We start from the raw sequence: 22,054 nt of genomic DNA, 5'->3' as shown, positions 1-22,054 counted from the left end.
TAAATACAGTGTTGTACTGGATTATTTCTACACAGTGGTGATGCCTTTATTTAAGTAAAACATCAGAATACTTTCTCCTCCACTGCAGCCTGCTGCGTATTAACGCCGAGCTCCCAGCCGTCACATCCCTTACAGTATTGAGTACAATGCTCCCCTCGACCCTGAGAAGGTTTTTATGTTTCAGATCTGAGCCTTGTTGCTTTCTTCCCGTCGCCTCTGACTTCACTGTCTGCGGTGTACTTGGAATGAGGGCTTTGGAGCGTGACTCCACTTTACTACACCACTTCCTCCACTTCTACAGAGGCCATAAATGTAAAGGAGTTCTCTCACACCTTTCCATCCCGTATCATTCAGCAGTCTCTTCCTTTTCCCCTGTTTTTTTTTTTAAGTTTTGGAGGCTGAGAGAATGAGACAGAGAGTGTTAAAAAAACAGTAGCATACAGGACATCACCCCCGCCTACAGACCTATAGGCTCACACTCACAGGAAGCTGCCTCATGACTCCAAATTTAACATTGAATTCACTCATCATGCCTTTTTTTGGACAAATTCGGATCAGTCATCTGCAGCTGCAGCCACAAAAACACTCTCTTGGCTGATGTCCGCTGAGTGTTGTGATTGTCAGGTGTTGCCTGGTGAGCATTATTAAAGCACATCTCGGCAGTTTGACTGACAGGCCAAACTCAGGTGCAGGGGGAGCATCTCAATCCCACACGGTGAGCGAATGTCTGCTCTGAAATCTGAAGTTTACTTGAAAAGCCAGCTGAGGTTTCCCACATAGCCTTTCTGCTCACGCTGCCGCCCGGCGAGCCAAGGGTTAACCGGCGCAGGCCTCGCTCTGGCATCGGCACACACTCACCTAGGTGAGAAATATTGCAGAGGTCTGGTGCTTCACAAAGGGACAGTTATAACGATGCATATTTTCCAGAGGACTTCGCCGGCCTAAATAAGTAAACACAAGTAGGCGGATGAGTCAGGCCTGGGAAGAGAAAAAAAAACACTCACACCACACACACACACATGTACAACCACAAAGTCTTTTTTTTGTCATGAGATATGACATAAGCTGGTACTGAGCAAAACAATACAGTAACTCAAGCTTCAATTTACCAATCAGGACCAACAATGAGAAAGTGTCAGAGGTGAAAGCAGCTTAAAGTGATAGAAGACATCTGATAATGTGTCTGATAGATCGGCTCAGATCCTCATCAGGCATCAGATCACCATCACAATGCAGAGCAAGCAACACAAACACGTTCAATACTCAGGTGACCACCTGCATGACTGTTATGCACTCCCACTATTCTGTCACCATGGCTCTGATCCTTTCTTGAACTTGTTTTCCTGAGTGCACCTGAGGTGCCTTGATTGCTGCGGTGGGTTCCTGGCTGGCCCCGGCGGCAGCTCGTTTGGCCTGACGACCCTCCCGACGTTGAATAGGGCCCCAGTGAACGTCGGCTCTCTTCCAGCCTGGTGGCAGCAGCCTGTGGTCGGTCGTCAGGGTTACTTGATTAGTGTATCTATATGTTACCCTTTATGAGGGTTTGGCTGGATGAGACTAGCTTATGTTTGTTTGTTTTTTGTTGGTTTTTTTGTATGTAGTTTAGGTTCCTGTGTAAGGCAGTCAGGTGATTCCGGTCCGACGGCCCATGTTGGCCTGAGCCCTTATTTGTTTCTCTGAGCCAGACCATCTGATCTGTTGGTATTTTTGGGGTTCATGGTAATGTGTGTTAAATTTAAATAAATAATTTTCACTTTGAACCTGTATCCTTCGTTATGGTATGTGCCTCCTGTGCTCTTTGACCTCGTGGCCGTAACAATGACTGAGAGTTGGCCCAATCAGAGCCGTGGCTTCAATGTGACCCACACACACTGCGGGACACTGAGGGGACATCATCAAAAAGAGAGACATTCACCCTGAATACTGTATCACCTAAGAGCTTGAATTTTGATTTGAATCATAAACCGTTTATGTAAGTGGCTACAGTTGATTAAACAAAGATGATTTACTACTTTTAGAAGTATCTGAAAGAATTAGATTGTCTCTCCAAAAAGTTTCTTTCTGTTGATGCAACCACTATGTTCCATTTTCTTCTCATCTCATCGCAATATATGGATCAAATACAAATACAAAATTTAATCTATACTAATGCATTATATTCTGTTTAATTATCATGTGTTTTGCGTGTGAAATCTTAAGATGTAAAGAACTAAAGCTGTCCAATAACAGCCTGATGTCCTAAAAATACACTTGTAGTTTTGTTGCATGTGTTGTTTTGTTCACTAACCAGATCTTTGCAGATAAAATGTAGTGGTGTAAAACGTACAAGTGTTCCATTTGTACTTAAGTACAGTATATGTGTACTGTAATTGATTATGGAGGGTGTTATGTTGTGCCTCTGACCTTTGACCTACAGATATTTAATAAAGAGAGATTTACACATCATGTGCATGTAAAGACAGACAAAATAAGCAGGTCAAACAATCACCAGCCACCACCTCCTCACATCCCATATAGTTAACCAGTAAACACACACACACACACACACACACACACACACACACACACGCACACACACATCCCTCCCTGACACATCCCTCCCCTGATGTGGATTGAGCGTCTGTCACTTTTGCGTTTCCACTTCAAGTTCAGGAAATCTAAACTTTCCTCTTCTAATCACCCGTCCCTTTGAAAGGGATAAAAAGAATTAATGGGGACAGTAATTGTCCCCCGTCGGCCCCCACCTCCCCTCATCTAGGTGCCCTACAGTAGACCTTGGGACCTTTGGCATGCAAATGATAGGAGTCTGAGCTTTGACACTACATGGAGTTCTGGAGAAGGAGAGCTGCTGGGGATATGAAACAAGACGTTTGCTGAAGTGAACTGACAAAGGTTGAAACATGTTTTCAACTTTAAAACATTGAGGAAATTCCTAAATGATTTCCATTGGACATATAAGATGACAAAAAGCTTACTTTACTCAAATTTGAGTGGATTTGATGAAAATGTACTTTTACAGTTGCAGGAGAGAGTTGGAAATTATTTATTATATTTAATCATTTAATATGTTCACTGTTTGAGTCACCTTGTTGCTGAACTGTGATCAACATCAAACATATGGAGACAAAATGCAAAAGAAACAATGTGAGATATACATAATTGTTGATTTAATGAAAGGCAGTGGCAAACAGAAAAGTCTTCAGCCGTGATGTAACAGAAGTGAGAGTTGCAGCTGATTTGGAGTTTGTTCCAGATATATGGAGCATAAAACGCTGCTTCTTCCTGTTTAGTCTTGACTCGAGGACTAAAAGCTGTCCCATCCAGTCAACCTGAGGGGTCTGGAGTTATTCATAATGTATTAGAAGATCAGATATATATTCAGTACTTTATAAACCAACAATAGTATCATGATATCATTTTTTAGATCGACAAGAAACCAGCGAAGAGACCTCAGAACTTGACTGAAGACTCAGGCAGCAGCATTCTGAAGCAGCTGTCTAATAGATGTTTTAGGGAGACCTGTGAAGAAGCGTTATAGTCGTCGAGTATACTGAAGATAAATGCAAAGACGTCCTGATCCACCGTAATGCCGTTAATCCGTGATATATTCTTCAGTGATAGTAGGCTGACTTTACAATTGTCTTAATATGGCTCTTGAAATGAGACCATGACTAAACCAAGATTTCTGGCTTGGTCCATGGTTTTTAACATTGAAGGCAGGCGCTGATTCAATTATTCCTTCTTGGCTTCAAAAGCACCTCGTTGTGTTTTAGTTTAATTGAAGAAAATCCTTGCAAATCCACTCGCTGATCTACTCGATGCATTTACTCACTGCTTATATGGGATCATAAGTCCCCCGGTGATGTGGTTATGTACATATTTGTATCATCTGCATAATTATGGTAACTTATTTTATTGTGCTCCATAATCTGAGCCAATCGAAGATGTAGATAGTGAACAGAAGAGGTCCCCGAATGGAGCCTTGGGGAACTCAGAAGTGTAATTACCTGAAGACACAAAGTAGTCTTTTCGGTATGATTCAAACCAGTTCAGTTCTCTGCCGGAAAATCACAAGTTTCATTCTCATCTGTAATATAACATAAGCACTGGTGTTTTTTGCTTTGTCTTTGTTATAATTTGGTGAAAAAGTGCATTCTTGACCTTGGAAATTGTTATAGTGGAATTTTTTTAAGCCACAGTGGTGGAATATACACACATATACAGCCAGTAACGATACTAGGGATATTCTTACACCAAACATGTAGTAGTCCATACCAATACAAGTTAAATTCTTAGATTCTTGATTCTGTAAAAAAAAAAAAAAAAAAAACACATGGACCTCAACATTCACCCTTTCATTACCATTTGCTGTTTTTTGCAAATGTATTGTTGTAATATTATTTATTAGTTTGTTACTCAAAGTTTTTCCATTTTCTTGTGGATTTTGATGATGATGATAAATCACAAGTCTCCATTATAGAATGTCACATTTAATACTATATATTATATTTAACAAAAAATCGTTTAAATATGTCTTCTGGTTTTGTAATTAAGTCATAAATTAAGTAATAGGTATTTATTTTCTTGATTTTTCTGATTTATCTTTGACAGACGTTGGTTTGCTCCAATATTGCACTAAGGGTGTCCTTGTAGCTTTAATTAATGAACATATCCAGGGAAGCAGTGATTATTCATTTTACTTCATATCGATTATCAGCCATTCTATACTATATACAGACATACAAGCAAAAATATCTCCACTGATTTATGATTTTCCACCATAGCAAAGTTTTATTTCACACACATTTTCTTCCTTTCAGGTTTGTTTTCGCCTGTTTCCTCTTTTTTTTTTCCACAGTGATCAGTGTTGCTGCCTGATGTAAATATGAGCAGCCGAGGTCAGCAGACACCAGTGTGTGAGAAAACACAGTTAAACCTCCGTGCTGCAGGCCCCAGCTGTGTGCACATGCACCCACCCACCCACCCACCCACACACACACACACACACACACACACACACGTATTAACAGTAGACCCTGTCGAGTGAGATCACACTTGAGCCTATCTCCTCCTGACGTGAAGAGGGATCGACTTTGACTGTGCTGGGAAGCAGCAAAAGACATGAGCAAATATTGGCAGATATTAATCATGACTTTAGGGGGGATCATCATAACCTGACCCCGCTGGCTGCTTTGTATCAGTCTCTCTCTCTCTCTCTCTCTCGCTCTCTCTCTGCCTTGACCTGGGTGGGTGAGTTTCTTGGTGGGAGGGTTGAATGGGCAGGCGGGGGGAGATCAAAAGGAGCCAGGCCAGTTTCCACTGACAAACAGTAAGTGTTAAAGACAGAGGATTAATGATAGGTGCAGCCAGGAACATTATTTACCCAGAGTCAGAGGACGTGTGACTTCAGAGCTCATCACCCTCTTCCTCTGGCGGCACTTCCTCTCTCTATAAATGCACAATTAAAATGAGATGTTCACACAACACCGTGTCACCTTCAGACGCATGACCAATGAGCTTTCAGCATCTCATTTGCTTATCACATTACCCAGCAATGATATGGACGACTAATAATAGCACTTTATAGACAGTACGTGGGAAACCTGGAAATGTCGGTGATAAAAGAATAAACACTTGAAGTTACTTACTTGCCATTCACTACAGGTGCCAGTGTTAGATGTGTGAATTTGTGGAGTGTGGCTACAATGACGGAACAAAGTGCATCTATCTGAGCCTGTGGTTGTCCACCTAAGGGTTGGATCCCCACATGGGTGCAAGGGATCATGAGATGATTAACAGAATAGGACAGAAAACTGTGAATCACTGCCTTATATTATATGTTCAGGCTTCAAACCTTTAGATAGAAGTAATTATGATGACATTTGAACTCATCAAGTTGCAAATGGCATTTAAAAAAGTATTTTATGTTGTCGATAAAACATTTAGCAACAGTATAAAATAAAATAGAAAAATTCTCTCTAACAATGTAATTTATTTATTTCAAGACAGGAACAATGCGCAATAAAAGATTGTACAACAAGAAAAGATGCATTATGCTAGGTTGTAGCAAATTGCTATTTTCCACCTGTAGGCTGGTTGATGGAATAATAGCAGAAACACAATGCTCTCAATGGTAACTTAAAACTGTTAGGTAATACATGCATGTCTATCAATTAGACAAAGACAGCAAGTTGCATGCTGGACCGTGATTGGCCTCCTAACAAGTTCACTGACACCTGTTAAAATCCGATTGTGAGACGCAGATCAACTTTCCTCCTTCAGGGGATGAATGTGAACACACGCACACATCACTGTGAACAGTGAAGAGCCAATAAGCAAAACCTATTATTTGAGTGGAGGGGAACTTTAACTATTGTCTATTGTTGTCTGTTGCTGTGTATTTGTAATTTCTGTGTATTTGTCCATATACTGTATATTGGTTATTCTTTCTGTTTATTCCTAGTGACTTAAACAAAGCGTGCCTGCCTGGTTGAATAAATAGACGGATCATAATGGAGTTTTTTTTAAAGGACCAGTTCACCCGAACCACAAAAAAGTATGACTTTCTTGCTTCCCTCTGTATCTGTTGATGCCTTGCTGCTCTCTCATGCCTGTTTACCAGCAGTTGCAAGGTAACGCTCGTTTCCTGTTCTACTGGAAGGATGAATCGTTGCCCGTGAGCCTCGGCATGCAGCCTTTCCTCTATGGGTGTCCGGGGGCCCCAGAGAGGCAGCCAGCGTCTGCCTGCAGAGTCTGGAGGCCAGGCAGGACTATAGGGAAGGAGGGGGGCCCCTGCTGCACCGTAAACTGGAGGGGGGTAAACAAAGGGGGCCGGGCAGCTTTTACTGCCTTCCCACGCCAGGCAGCAGCAGCAGCTGACTGGAAAGTGTTACCTGGAATATGCCGAGGCGGCCCCTCCACAAGCAGACAGCCAATCTGAATGCAGGCGCAGTGACCCAGGTGTACAAACAGCAAACAGTGGGGCCACATCAAAGGCTCTCATTAAAAGACAATAGATGCAGCCCTCCTCCTCATCTCCCCTCCCCAAGCTGAACTGCATCCCCCCCTGAGCAGCACACTGCCCCCTACTGCCCAGTGTGGTGGTGAGGACGGGGAGGATCACAGCTCCATCCAGGCTCCAGACCCGTCATGGCAACTACATAATATTGTGATATCTTAGACAGACACACATTTTTAAGTTTTGAGAATTTTAAATATTTCAAGTATGCTTGTTTGGTATACAAAGTGTTACATAAGCTTGCCCCCCCTCCACTGCCTCTGTAAAAGGGGACTGTGTGATACCTTACAGACGAACCACTTCTGGACAAAATGTACTGTCAGTAATAGGAGGTACATTTTGGAATAGCCTGACCCTTCTAATAAGAGAGTGTCCTACATTCAACACTTTTAAAACCCACTTAAAACAGTGGTTTTTAGACAACCAGACATGCACCCATTTTTAACTGCCACACATTTCATCAAACACAACTGTTGAACTGAATAGAGGTGGTTGAATGTTGTCCTTGTCATGATGTATTTCTGTTTTGTTTTTGTATGTCTATTCTGTCAGTGTACTGTATATGTCACCAGTATGTGTTTAATTCCTATCTTGTATGTATGACTGCTGGCTGTCTATATGTTTTGTCCTATGTCACCTGCTTAGGGACTGCAGATGAAAAGTAGTTTTTTACTAATTCTGGCATATTCACATGGTGTTTTTTTTATACTTTGTTCATAAATATGCATGGTCCCTGTCAAATAAACCAATAAAATAACAAATAAATAGAAATAAACAGACAGGAGACATGTTCATGTTCATGTGTGTGTGAAATTAATGTCACTGCAAATTTAAAAAAGGAAGAAGAGAATGTGTATTAATAGATTGTTGTTGTTTATTATTGCTCAAGGTTTAGTTCTGTTGAAGTGGGAATTATAAGGACCATTATCAAGTTCATCTCATGAACCCATCAACACCCTAATCCAGATATAATGGGTCCGGGTCATATGCTTGGTTACAATGCTTATTTCTATATGTACCTCAAAGGTGATGTTGTGTCCTCTTTTATAATCACTCAATGTTTCTTTATTACCATGAACACAAACACTCGTTCGTTCTGACTCCAACAAACACCGTTGTGCTAATAATCCGCTGGTGAAAATAGTCCCCAACAAATGTACAATTGTTACATATTTTTTTAGAGAAAGTATGTTGTCTTTTAAAGCTATACGAGTGTTTTTATATGTTTAGCCCACATATGACCTATACATTAAATCTGAGCTTACTGTATCATTATACCAACCACACTACAATACTTAAAGGGACAGTTCACCCCAAAACCATATGTTTTCCTCTGGCTTGTGCTGTTTATCAACCTTAATTCGGTGTGAGTTAACCTAGTTTTGGACGTATCTTCTCTTGAATATAATGGGACTATATGGCACTCAGCTTTTGGTGCTCAGAGCAGCAAAAGGGTAAAAAAAATCATTTAAAAAACAGCAGAAATCATGACCTGGTTACTCCAGATAATCCACAGACCTCATTGTGAGTTGTTTCAAGCAGGAAGGCTGATAGAAGGCAGACATCTCTACAGCTCTGGGCAACTCTCACCAAAACCATCCAGAGTGATAAACAGCTCTAGAGGGGAAATATGTATTTTGGGGTGAACTGTCCCTGAATGGTAATTTTTTACCATTTAAGGCATCCAGCATTATGTTTGTTTAAGTTGAATTATTGAGGTAAAATAGTGTGCTGCTCATTTCACAAGTCCTTATATATATGACATATGACTAGACTACATACAGCACAAACATCTAAAAGCAATGGTAAAAGTTGAGTAGCATTTCCAGCTGTCAGTGCAGAGGTCTGACAGACATGCAGGTTATGGTAATGATGTATGGAGTTAAGTTGTAATAGAGTCTTTATCAGGATTCCTCTCTGAGCAGCGGGTCGCTGCAACTCGCTGCAACTCGCTGCAACTCGCTGCAACTCGCTGCAACTCCCCTAATGCTTCCCCATCCTCACATCGCCGACATCACCGAGTGTCTCTGATGTAAACTTTGAAATTTAAATCGGGTCCCTGAAGTTGCTGGGGATCATTTGCACAAGCATTTCTGCACCAGTCAGAAGACGTCAGGACTCAAAAAAAGGAAAGCAACACACACACACACACATTTTAAAAGCAGCACCCTTAAAGGCCTACGCTGCGTCATTAGATGTGAGCTGGCCTGGGAAAAGCCTATCTGGACTCCACAGACAGCAGCAGCCTCCAGCTTTGATGGGGAAGCTTCTTTGTAGTTGGCCTGGAGATGGCTTGTTAGTCAGTAAAAGTGAGGGCTAAATGGCTCCCTAACAGGAAGCAGTTTACACGGTGACGCTCAACCTGCCTGTGGCCCTCTATTGTCCCGAGCCCCATGTCCCACTTCATTACCATTTCCATAAGAAAGGAACAGTAATTGCCCCTTTTCTTCTGCTGTCCCTTCATCTTGGAGTGTTTCGTCTTTCTTTTTTTAACCCCCCTTCCATTTTCTTCGGACTCAATCCCTCTCTACCTATCTTTCCTCCGGCTCGGAGAAGTCCGTCTGGAAAAGAGATTTGATTCACTTTATCATTTAGAAGCAGGGACTGCATGTAGATTATTTTACCGTGGATTTTTGTGTTCCTTAAACACTCCTTTCGGGACTTTTTAAAGTACATTTTTAAATGGAAGGAAATTGTGTAAATGAATTCCTGTGTACGCTAATAGAAGTCCGAATGTCACACTGAGTTTCAAAAGTACCCAAAAGGTCCAAAGCATCAGATCAGTGTTTGCACTGGAGGTCCTGAGACTCTCCCGACCTTTGACCTGACCTTAGATAGAGAACATGTCTGCTTGGCCAACTGACTGATCAATGCAGAGTATTACGGCCATCCTGGGTAACTTGGAAAAATACTACAAGAAGAAAAAGATCAAGTTCATCATGTGAATGTTTATATTTTTATGTATGCTGATGTTTTTATATTTTTAAACCTTCTGCATTCATTGTGTTGTTTCTATGATGTAAAGCTGTTATTTGAGGTTCATGCACACCGTTGCCACAGATGCTCTTGTGTGATTTAATTCCTCTGATGCCATTTGAATGAGCCCATTTTTACACGTATATGCTATACTGCTACTGAATACATTTTATACGTATATATGTGTGCTAATGGAAATAATCCCATGCTGTATTTTACGCTATTCCAAACCATGTATCTCCAAAATATCAGTGTTTTTACTGGTTGGTATAATAAGCTTTGTTTTCAGCTTTGTGGCAATGTAATTTCCAGCTAAACCAACAAACTGGCTTATCTGGTTTATCTCTCTATCTATGTAAGAAGTTGGAGATGTTCTCAAACTGTAAAGTAGCATGTAATCCTTTAGTTTATCTGGAGGAAAACACATTTTAAGTCACTAGATTTGGAGATACGTGGTTTTCTTTGAACACTGATTAATAGAAATGTATTTTCTTCTCCTTTTGCAGTTTTGTCTGCAGAGTGAATGCATGGATTCCTGCTCATGATTTTTGATTTTGAGAAATCTGTAAACTATCCAGTAAAATGCAGAGGACTCATTTTAACACATTAAACTGTGTGAGGACACGTCAACGTTTCCCGCAGAGTAACTGATATAAAAATTCAAAATGCCATGTTTTCTATGCGATTGTACTATCATCAAATGGAAATATAACGTGTGGACTTGATTTGGTCTTCAAAAAGAAACATCCAGATGTCCTAGGGTAAATGGATCACTGCAGCGAATAGTTCAGCCAAGAAAAATAGACTATGAATAAGAATAAAACAAATGTCTGGAATCAACACTTGAGGGTAAAGGGGGCCAGGATACACACTCTCTCTCACTTTCACGCTGTGCCTCATCACAGGCCTTCCTCGCCTCACTTTGAACTTCCGAGGTGACGAAAGCTAAATGCAGCGACAACAGAATGCATCTATGCGGAGAGAACGATCAACAGCCTCCGTGTGTCTGTAATCCCATCAGGAGCAGCTCGGATACATGCAAACAACCAAAGTCAAACATGTTGTTTCACACGCAGGCTTGGTAGGACACCTGGATCCCACTGATCCCTCCACAGCGGGCTGCCACTGAAACACTGTTGAAAGGTTCGCGTTGTGGAGGTAAGACATGGATTTCTAGACCATTTGAGTGGGTGTCAATGGCTTTAGATGTTTTCCAACCTGATAAGAAGAAAATTCAAGCAGAAACACTGCGTCTCCTGGGTTTCCTGAGGCCCTCCATGAGAAGGCTGCAGGTAGCGCTGCTGTCGAGGGAAGGGGAGGGCCACTGGACCCCCTCGGTGCGTTGAACTGTTTTAATCATGGCCCCATGTGGACCCCCGACAAAAGAGCCAGGTCGGAATCACCGTCTGCTCTTTTGTTGAAGGGGGAGCCAGCGAGGCTGGGAGTGGGCTGCGGGCTCAGTCGCTGCTCCCATCACCACAGCAGGCCTCCTGTTTATTTGCTTTGGAGATTGTTTTATCCCAGGTGACACTGAAGGCAGCAGGTTCCCGGGATGATATATTGCACTGTAATCGTTTTTTACCAGTCGGCCAGTAATGGTTGTCAGCGGAGGCGCCGTGGGTGACACACACACCTAACAGGCTCCGGAGCTGGTAAAGACCACCGTTCCATCACACACACAACAATTACAGTTATGATTATACATGAGGCACACACGTCTTCTTATGTAATCGAGACACAATCGAGCTACGACATTTATGAGCAATGTATATTCATGTGTAATTCATTTCTTACAGTCTGTATTTCAGCAGCATACATTATGTTGACATAACACCCGTATGTTTATAATGTCTGTTATTATCTATTTATGGATTGTTTACTTTATCAGTTAATATAATCTAAGACACAACTGAATCTACAACAACCTGAGATAAAGTTCAACTGTTCAACAGACAATAAGTATGTCGAAATATATTGCAAATAAATAAATATAATTTTAGAATGTTATAAATACTGTATGAGGCTTTAGTGTTGAAAACTTCATCCAAGTGTAGATAAAGGTAAAGTGTTTTTTTTATTTTTTTGTTCCAACTATTTCAAGGTCAAGGATGAAGTTTCATATTCAATGAATTGAGTGTTTAAAAGGAATTATTAGTCAGAGATTTATTGAAAATGAAAACAACTTAAAGCTAGTTAGCTTAGCATTTTTAGATCCTGCATCTCTTCCTTTCCGACATGCTTTCACTGTTTCAAAAAACAAAAACGAAAATGTCCTGTTTTCTACATGAAAACAGGACGCCCTGTTACATCCAATGGAAGTATTATAGGGTTTTAAAAAACGACATTTTGACTGTGACCAAAACCCAAAAGATGAAACCGCTACAGTGAAACGGCGGGTCAAGACAAGCGATGGCATTGGGATGAACCAGCTGTTTAATATTGATCATATCGATTATAAATGTTGCCTATTCCCCTGTCGCTCCTCCGCTGCTTTTTAAAAGACCCAGCTTCCGACACTCTTTCGACGTTTGGTGACATTTTCATTGATCCTCGCAGTGATCTCCAGCTAAATGGCCCCCTGGTGTTTATTGCAGAGGAGGAAAACATCTGTACAAATGAAGGGCGTGGATAGGAAGTCTGCTTGGAGACATAGCTGACGAAGGTGTGCACAGCAAGTGTTTTTGTTCAAAAAAATACTCTAAAGGGAGTTTTGCATGATATATCAGGTCACATGATGTTCTGGTGGTTGCTGCTTCCTGACATAATACTAATTTGCAATCAGTCTGCCTACTGACTTTTTGCCTTCCCATACATATCGGCCAGTCTTTAAATAATGCATGGTCACCCTCTGGTGGCCACAATAGTTACCACTAGCAGTGGTTGTATTCTCCTGCCTGCCATAGAACTGTTGGATAAAATAATTTAATCTTCTCCGAATGTGAACCCCAAACAATGTGTTGTTTTTTTTATCCAACATGCACGAGATGGGCGACGAATGAGCCACAAATCATATAGAATAGGTGACAAAAACGCACGTCTCCACAGTTTCACTTTTCCAGCCCTGCTTTTGCTGCCATGAATATTAGACTGAGAATCAAATTACAGGCGCCGGCTTTGTGAGTGATTGATACAATGCAACAGCATGCAGTAAAAATGACTACGGGATGTTTTATTCATGAGCGGTTAAATAAACAATAAAATCTGGGCTGAAACGTGAACGCCGACAGGAACAATGGATTCACGAGAACAGGAAACACATTAGATTGTTGTGTAGTCGTTTGTTCTTAGCGTTATCGCGTGAAAATGTATAAATTAGTCTGAATGTAATTTGAAATCTGGTGTCAGTGGCAGCAGTCAAAAATACCCCCCACTTTGAAGATTTGGACTTCAGAGGAACATTTTTGAACGCATCTCATCAGGCTTCATGGAAGTGAGCCTGCGTTCACATTGGACCCCTTTTCCCTTCTTTGAATTTGAATCTGTCGCTCTCTTCAAAACCACGACAAACAGATGCATTAGCTCCCTAATTGCTCAGATTACCAATGAGCTGCCTTATGAGTTACCAGGGTTGCCTCCTAGAAATGAAAGCAGCCAATTTCCATGCGAGGTAATTGAATCGCCTGCAGTGAGGGAGAGAGAGGGGACGTGCTACGCATTACAGCCAAATTGGCTTCTGCAAGAGTGTGGCATGAAAAGCCATTTTCAAGCGCATGAATGCCAAGGGTTTGGTCTCATTCATGGAGAGTCCACTTCTTGCAGCCTTTCCCAACCACTCCACTGTTTCTCCAGATCGCTTGATGGCTGTTGAATGGGGTTTGCGTTCGGGGCCCTTTCCTCTGATGGGGAAATTACCAATCTCAACCCTGAGAACGTCGGAGAAGAGGGAGGGGGGGGTGTACAGTCTACAGTCTGCTGTACAATGTGGAGGTGAGAAATGCATTGGTGTGGGGGGGGGGGGGGGGGTACAGTCTACAGTCTGCTGTACAATGTGGAGGTGAGAAATGCATTGGTGTGGAGGTGAGATTGAAGTTGTTATCTGCAGTTGCTAACTAATTTTCTGACGAGGTGAACGGCTACATACACACACACACACACACACACACACACACACACACACACACACACACACACACACACACACACACAGCTACAGGCCCAGACGCGTTTGTATGTTAATGTGAATATAATACACTTTTTTCTAGCGTGTGTTCACTGTGGGCCGCAACTAATGTGTTATTCATTGACATTTTGATACATTGAAATCATTTTTCACACTTCATTCTTGCTATTTCATGTTTTGCCGATTTGCATGTTTTGTCTTTGCAGACATCATATTCTCATATTGCTTTGCTCATATTTTGTGTTTGAAATTTGCATATAGTATATGGCCAAAAAGTATGTAGACACGCATCTCTTCCAATCTGAAGCTGTTTTACATGGGCGCATTAGTTCCAAAGCTTCGTGTTACAACATTTACCGACATTAAATAATATAGTGGGCTTTCAAATTAGTGGTCACAGGTTTGGGGAAGAAGAAATGTCAAAGAGGTTATCCTGCAGGGAATCCATCTTACAGCAAAAGCATAATACTTACAAGCAACTTTCAAGTGAGTGCATGATCAATCACGTGTTTCCCCACAGCAGGAAGAGCCCAGAGACAAGGACACGCTGATCCTGAAAATATGTAATTTATACTTTATTTCCCCTGCTAGCGATTCAGATCTACATCAAATCAGATGTTCAAATCAAATAGAAATGGTATAAAAGCACAAGTACTAGTCATTCATTTGTAAACATCATCAACCTGTACGAGTGCTAGTCAATCATTTTCAAACATCCCACTGCCGTTATATAGCAGCAATTCATTTCAGTGTTCTTTGCAGACGTGTATGTCCGTAAAGCCGTTTGACGTACTTTGATTCGAAGCCGTTTGCGAGCCACAATATCGGTGAATCGTTTCAGAGATGGAGAGAAAATGATGCTAATAGTTTAGCCTTCTGCTAGCTGCAGCTGTTAGCGGTTAGCAGGAGCAACATTTTCAAGTCTGACGTCCTTTTTGTGTTGCCTTGCGGTTGTTGCCAACGTAGCAACATGTCCTGTAGGATATTCTGCTGTTGAATCAGGCTTTGCCATCTGAAGGGATGTGTACGCGCAACAGCCAGAAGGAACGCCTTCTCTCTGAAATGACCTGTGATTGGCCAGTCTCCCGTTCTTTAAAGGCTGAAAACGGAGCCAAGAGGAGGGGCAGGAGTGGAGTTTTCTCTAAGAGCACTTAAATTGCAATACACAGAAAGGTTATTCTGGCATTTCTGACCGATGGCGCCAAAAATATTCTGCCTATCCCAGCTTTAAGTCCAAAATATCACTCTGAGCAGTTTCAAATATATAGACCCTCAACCCATCCAGCACCTTTGTGCTGAGCTGGAACACCGAATGTGAGCCAGACCTGCAGCCAGACCTGCAGACATGCAGCCAGACCTGCAGACCTGCAGCCAGACCTGCAGACCTGCAGCCAGACCTGCAGCCAGACCTGCAGACCTGCAGCCAGACCTGCAGCCAGACCTGCAGACCTGCAGCCAGACCTGCACCCAGGTTCCATGGCTGTCCGTCCAACAGATTCATGCCCCCGGTTGTCCCACTGTTCAGATGTCCACATACTTTTGGTCATACATGTTAATTTTTTGTTCATGATTAAATTGGCTGTGATTGATATTCTACTTTTCTTTGCAATACCCGGCAACGTCCCAGTTTCCCTGAGTGATCATTAAGTTGAATGTCATCTTATGTAACACAGGGGTCGTATACCGCACATGGATGTGTCAACATACAATGCAAAATGAAATGATTGAAGTCTTTTTTTTTTCTAGACAGCCTCACAGCGAGGAAAGGGACATGACAATAAAAACAATATTAATTTCCTGCACTTCTGATGCCTGTCAGCCTAAATGAACAACAGATGAGGGTCTCTATCCTTTTCATTGGCTGCCTCTGCATCTCTTTTGTCTTTGGACCACAGAAAAGAGAAACATACCCCGCTCTTATTTATTTTTAGTCCTGGCCTCAAATGGGGAAACGGGGCCGATTACACTTCCAAGATTGACAATTTTATGCTGCCAAATTAAAAGAACCCTCTGAATTAGCGAGATAATTGCATGCAATCTCCCTTTAATGGACCTGTCAGTGATTACTGGCTGCCTCGGCCAACGCTATCAGTGGCAGGGGAGGGGAGGGTGCTGAAATGAAATGTCAATCATATTACCATAAATGAGTAAATTAGTGTGAGTAGCTCATTGTCAGAGCGAATCAGTCCTAATGTGTCACCCTCAAAGCCGTGGTGGGGAGTGTCACTGTGAGGAAGGCAGGAAGGATGAAGAAGGAGAAGGAGCAAGGGAGGGAGGGAGGAGTAAGAGAGACAAAGAAATTACATGTGTGCTCCTGGCTGACAGCTTATGAGATGTACAATTATTATCTTCAGCTGTTGAAGCACAGCGTCGAGGCAAGGAAATAATTCCTCCTCGTCTGTGTTCATTTGCGTTGTCTGCTGCCTGCTGCAGCGTTCAGATTCACAGCAGCATACCTGGACAAGCAGACATTACAGACGCTTTTCAGCACAGTTCCCCAATATTTGCTCAAGATTAGTCTCTTCTCGTACAGACCTCTCTTTGTTTCTCACAGAGGAATTTCTCAAACGCCGTGCCAATACAATGTATACAAGAGGGGACTTCCCTCTTTGACTGCGACCCATAGACTTGCATGTTTAGGGTCTATTTTTTCACAGCAAAAAGGGAAGCTAAAACCTAGAACATTTTCCGGTAACTTTATCAGCATGATCTAAAATCTTTGCTTAAATGCAGCATTTATTGTTTGTTTGTTTTTTTTATTATTTTTTGGCCACTTGAGGCTAACTTATAACATCGGACCCCTCATAACCTTATGTTATATCGTTCAGAGAACTACTTCAACCTCCAGACTACTGGTATTATCGCTAACTTAAATAGGGCTATACACTTTGTGTGTCATGGTTTAATTGGTTAACAATCTGTTGCAAATACATAATACAATAAAAGTAGCTAACTTGAGTTATATATCTGGTGTATGCACAAAGAGAGCTTGATAATTTGTTCCAGTGGCCATTTGTGATACTGCAACGAAAAAATCCCCCCCAGCCCGAAAAGCATTTTCGCCATAGACCACCATGAGAAAAAACTCCAACTGCAAACAAGGTCAAGTATTTTAAACCATCGGGTTGAATTTAGAAACAATGCAGAGCCTAGAAAAGACATTTTCAGAGCCTGAAAACCAAAACAATTTGCTCAAAGATGCAAAAGAGCTTCGTATAGCTCAGGGAATGGTCGAGTTGGAAGTTAAGTCTCTGTGGAGTGACACCTTTTCACATGATGATTTATAAACATGTTCACCAGTGCAGCTTTAATTGAGCATATTCTCTATAGGTTGCATTTAATGTGTTTTTAAGTGATTTCTGTGAAAAAATGGGCTACAGTCAGAATAGTGTCAGCTTTTTCAGTAAAAGGGTTCACCCAGAATCCTGTTTTAATCACCTACCAAATGTAAGTCCATATTCACGCTCCTTTGAGTTCTGTTTTAGACTCCCACCAAAATGATCTGGCTATTTAGCTGCTAAATGTCAGCCATGCTGTTATTAGAGTGGTCCCACTTTTTGAAAAATTACAAACAATCGGGACCAAATTCACAATAGGCCTTATGTATTAATTATGAATAAGATGAACTTGTGAACGTTCCTGACCATTTTTACTGCCATTTTGGTATTATTGAATAGTTAACCAGCCATTACATTTGTTTCATGTGCATCATTGAAAACATTTGCACATGTGGAAACTTTAAAAGAAACTACTATTTATATTAGACCAAATAAATACATATATAAAAAACCTAAATAGGCCTAATGTATTAATTGTGATAATTGTGATTTATAAGATTTAATTGTTTTTTGCACCCTCATAAGTAAAACAGAGACTTTCATATATATAACTAATGTTATTGGTGGATTACAATTGTCAGAACAATACGAACATCCAGGCTCCCTCATGTGGCTCCAAGATGTACTGCAGGTATAAATGTTAAATTAGTTCCAGCGACCCTAGTAGAGATGTTGTGCGACCCACCTGTGGGTGCCGACCCAGCCTCTGCAAATGGACTTATGTGCAGTTTGTCCGTCTAAAAGTCAACATAATGAGCTAAAGAGGCTTAAATGCTCTGTGGGTTCATCACCCGAAGTGACACTTTTCACATCACTCACATATTCAGTCACAAGACTTCACATGATGAGCAAACTGAACAGTTGGGGGACTCACAAGACCCCCGCAATAAACGCTCCCAGTTCATTGCGTGAGCTTTCTGTTATCAATGTGCAGTCTTTATGCCCAAGTTGGATTAATGACATATTTTCTCAGGCTTGACAAAGATCCTCCAGAGGCAGAGAGGACATTATCCAACCGAGTAGCACTCATCACGACAACTAAAAGACGTGTGAAGCAGTTCTTTTTTAAGTATAAAGTTTTGACAGAAGGGAACACTAAGAAGTTTTGTATATCTGGCTTGTGGTGAACAAAATAGCTACACGCTTTCTTTCTCTCACACACACACATACACACACACACACACACGTAGACACTCAGCCCCTTCCCTTACAATGTCCCACAGGCACTGGGAACCGAGTGTAAATCAAGGCAAAATTCCTCCAGTTCGACAATTCATTTGTCCACAGGCTTGTTAGGCAGGAAGGAGGAGGAGAGGGAGCGCGTGTCAATAAATCATCTGACGCCTGGCTATATTTATGCCCACAGCAATGAGTTTAACAAGGAGAGCAGTCCTTGAAGCAATATCCTAAGTGGCACTTCATCCCTGTCTCCTTCTTCTACACCCCTCCCTCCACCCTCCCTCATCCCACCCCCTTTTTTCATCCCTCGAGCCTCCTGATTGTGAAGTGGCAGAAGATGCTTCAGCTATAGTGCGCAGACAGCGAGAAGACAGACCCAAGACACCCGCAGCCGTCTCCTCGCTAAAATTATCCCATGAGCCAGAGATTTGGAGAACTTCATTTCCTTGCCCATAATTAAACTCCTCAACCTTAATCTGACCCAGTCATTCTCCTGCTGCAGCCGAGCCGGGGCTTCCTGCAGCGCTTGTGGAGCCCGACTTATTACAGGGATCAGAATTCATCCTCCACTTCAGCTGCCAAGTGTGGGGTCATCCTTTTTCAATTATTTTCTTTTTTGTCATTCGTGCTGTAAAGGGGAGGTGATAGATCCTGAGATCCTGCCAGGCGGGTGCTTCCACATACGAGAGAAGTGTGAGAGTCAGGTTCAGGAAAGGTGAAAGGGAGCTCTCTCTCTCTCAACCATGCACAATATCAGTGCACCACCCGACTCAGAGCATACACTCCTACTTAAAGGGGGGTGGGAGGGGGGGGGGCACTCTGCATGCCTTAGCCTGCATTGTGCTTGGCACACCACTAGGTGGCAATCCTGAACCAGGCCTCTGACAACCCTCTCCGCTTCTTTCCCACACTCTTCCACCCACTGCTGGTTTAATTACTGGCTTGAAAGAGGGAGCTGTTTGTTCTGTTCGCTCAACATGGACCGTCACCAGTCCTCTGATGGAGACAGACACTCTTGTTTAGCCGATGCCCAAATAAAGAATAGCCGTTTTAATCATTTAAAAATGGAGCTTATTACAGTAAACAATGAAAACAGCAGCTGCACCTTTCCTCTTCCTCTTACTTTTTCCTTCAGGGTGTTCTTATTATGAAGAATGAAAAGGAAAAAATGAGGAAATCAAACACACTCTCTGCTGGTTTTCCCCATTTGAATGCAACAGCTTGATCAACTCGTAGTTCCCACTCCACGACGAGGACGCCTCCTCCGTCCTTGTCTTTCATTTTGCAGGTAAACCAAAGGTGTCATAATCACCGGGCCGCCGCTGCTGCTCCTTGTGACCTGCGTGAGCACCTGACAACATCTGAGACGAAAGGGAGCATGTAGGTTATCAGACACTTTCACCAGCTGTGACAGAGAGATAGCCTGGAAGTGTGTCTGACACCATGGCAGTATTGGTAGATTTGTCAGTGTCAGCCCCGCTCCCACAGCATGGGCTTAATATCATGAGGGGGTTGGGGGTGGAAAAGTGTGATCCATCCAAGTTAACCCTACAACTGCGTGGGAAGGGAAACAACAGTAGCCAGATGATCAGCTCTGTCCCCTTTGTCGTTGCACCCTTTTATGGAGCTGATTTAGTGTGAGTCCAGAAGTGTGTCTTGTGCTCGGCTACATGTTTTGAGCCGGGGTGGAGAATGGGATACAAGCGCCGCTCCATAGAAAAGCCCCCGCGCTCGGGTCGCAGCGGTGAGCCTCTGACCTCTCCCTCTCAATGGGTATTGTGTGGCCCCGTGGATCTGAGGGTAAAACAATCCGTATAGGTCTAATAGGCATGAAGCAGGACGGATAAAGCTGGGTGGGGGGGGACACTGGAAGGGGACGTCCAATGAGCCAAAGGGCCATGCCCTCGGTGCGCTGCGGGTCAAGGGCAGCGGGGAAATCTGCAGGGGAAAAAGGTCACCGATATGTAGACAGGAGCATGAAGCCTGCTCACCTGAATCAAGTCCGGAGCTATAGATCACATGTGTGGTTTTTAGCCTTGCCTGTAATTAGTCCTCTGAGTGTGTGGTAATCCATTGTTTTGTGGAGTCTTCTGGTTCTGAATAGGCACGTCTATATGAATAGCAAGGAAAGGCCAGCATTCAGCACAGACAAGGGGATTAGTATGCTATGACCTGCTTTTACACCACAAACAACAGCTTCTCCTTTTGTTTTTCATTCCACATCTCAAAGTTTCCTTCATTCCCAGTCTGTGTTTTGTTTTGCAACACACAAGTACAGTGAAGATGTGACCAAGCACTCTCAGCCTGCATTCATATCAGCTCTCAGCCTGGTCACCATGCTCTGATGCAACCTTGTTTTATTTTGGGGGGGGGGTTGGTCATTCTGTTCTAAAAATCAATCTACAGCTAAATTCCAGGATTAGCCCCTGTGTCAAATTAATTCAGTTTTACCGGGCTATGGAACAGATGGCTGTTTCATTCAGGACTCAGGGTAGTTTTGTTGCCTGGCAATCTCCAGCCAAACCAAATCAAAGACCATAAACTGTCACTTAGGGGCAGTGGAATCTGGTTTTGACTGCGAAAGCATCGGTCATCATCATGCAACCGCATCACGCTACTACTCACAGACCTGGTCAGAAATTAATTGATGGTTAAGATGCGAGGCCTTTAAGGAGCTGCTGCTTTTAGCTGCCAAGAAGAAACCGTAACAAATTCACATTACGGCAAAACTCGCTATAAAACCCAATGTTATGGGAATATTTAAGTGATAAAATATAAAACAAAGACACTCGCCCACATTTGAGTGGCACAGATGTAGTTTAAAGGCCCTACAGGAATATGGGGAATATAATGGAGTGTATTTTTTATTAGAGGGCCTTATTTTTAATAGGTTACCCACTATATTCAGGGCATAGTTGCCGAAAGGTGAAATTGATCAAACAAATCCGTCATGAAATTATTTGAACACCAAATGGCAACAGTTTAGGTTTAAATGTCAGTTGAAGGACATGTCGACATTGTAAAAATGGAAATTGGAATAATATTCTGTTCGATTTCCGCTGTATTACATCATATTTTATCCTCACGTGGCCATGATAAGTTACATTTCCCTGCTAATAAAGAGGCGTTTTGTTTATACACGCTTGAATATGCAGCAGGTACTCTGTTGTTGTCCGTTAGAACTTAATGTGGTGGACGTTGAGTACCGAATAACTTGTTATGTAGGCAGCTTTGTGGCGTGAATGGATATTTCTCCCCTGTGATACATTGTGTGAGTCATTGTATTATTATGCGATTACTGTGTTGATTATGCCCAGCAAACTTGATGCGTGCTCTAAAATGGATAATATGAACTCCAGTGTGGGTGCTGCTGTGGGCCTTGCTGCTTGTTTTATAGGGCTTTTCCACTCTCTCTCTCGGCTC

This window comes from Eutrigla gurnardus (genome assembly GCF_963514095.1).
Source record: "Eutrigla gurnardus genome assembly, chromosome: 17".
NCBI lineage: Eukaryota > Metazoa > Chordata > Actinopteri > Perciformes > Triglidae > Eutrigla > Eutrigla gurnardus.
Note: the sequence above shows the minus strand (reverse complement) of the source record.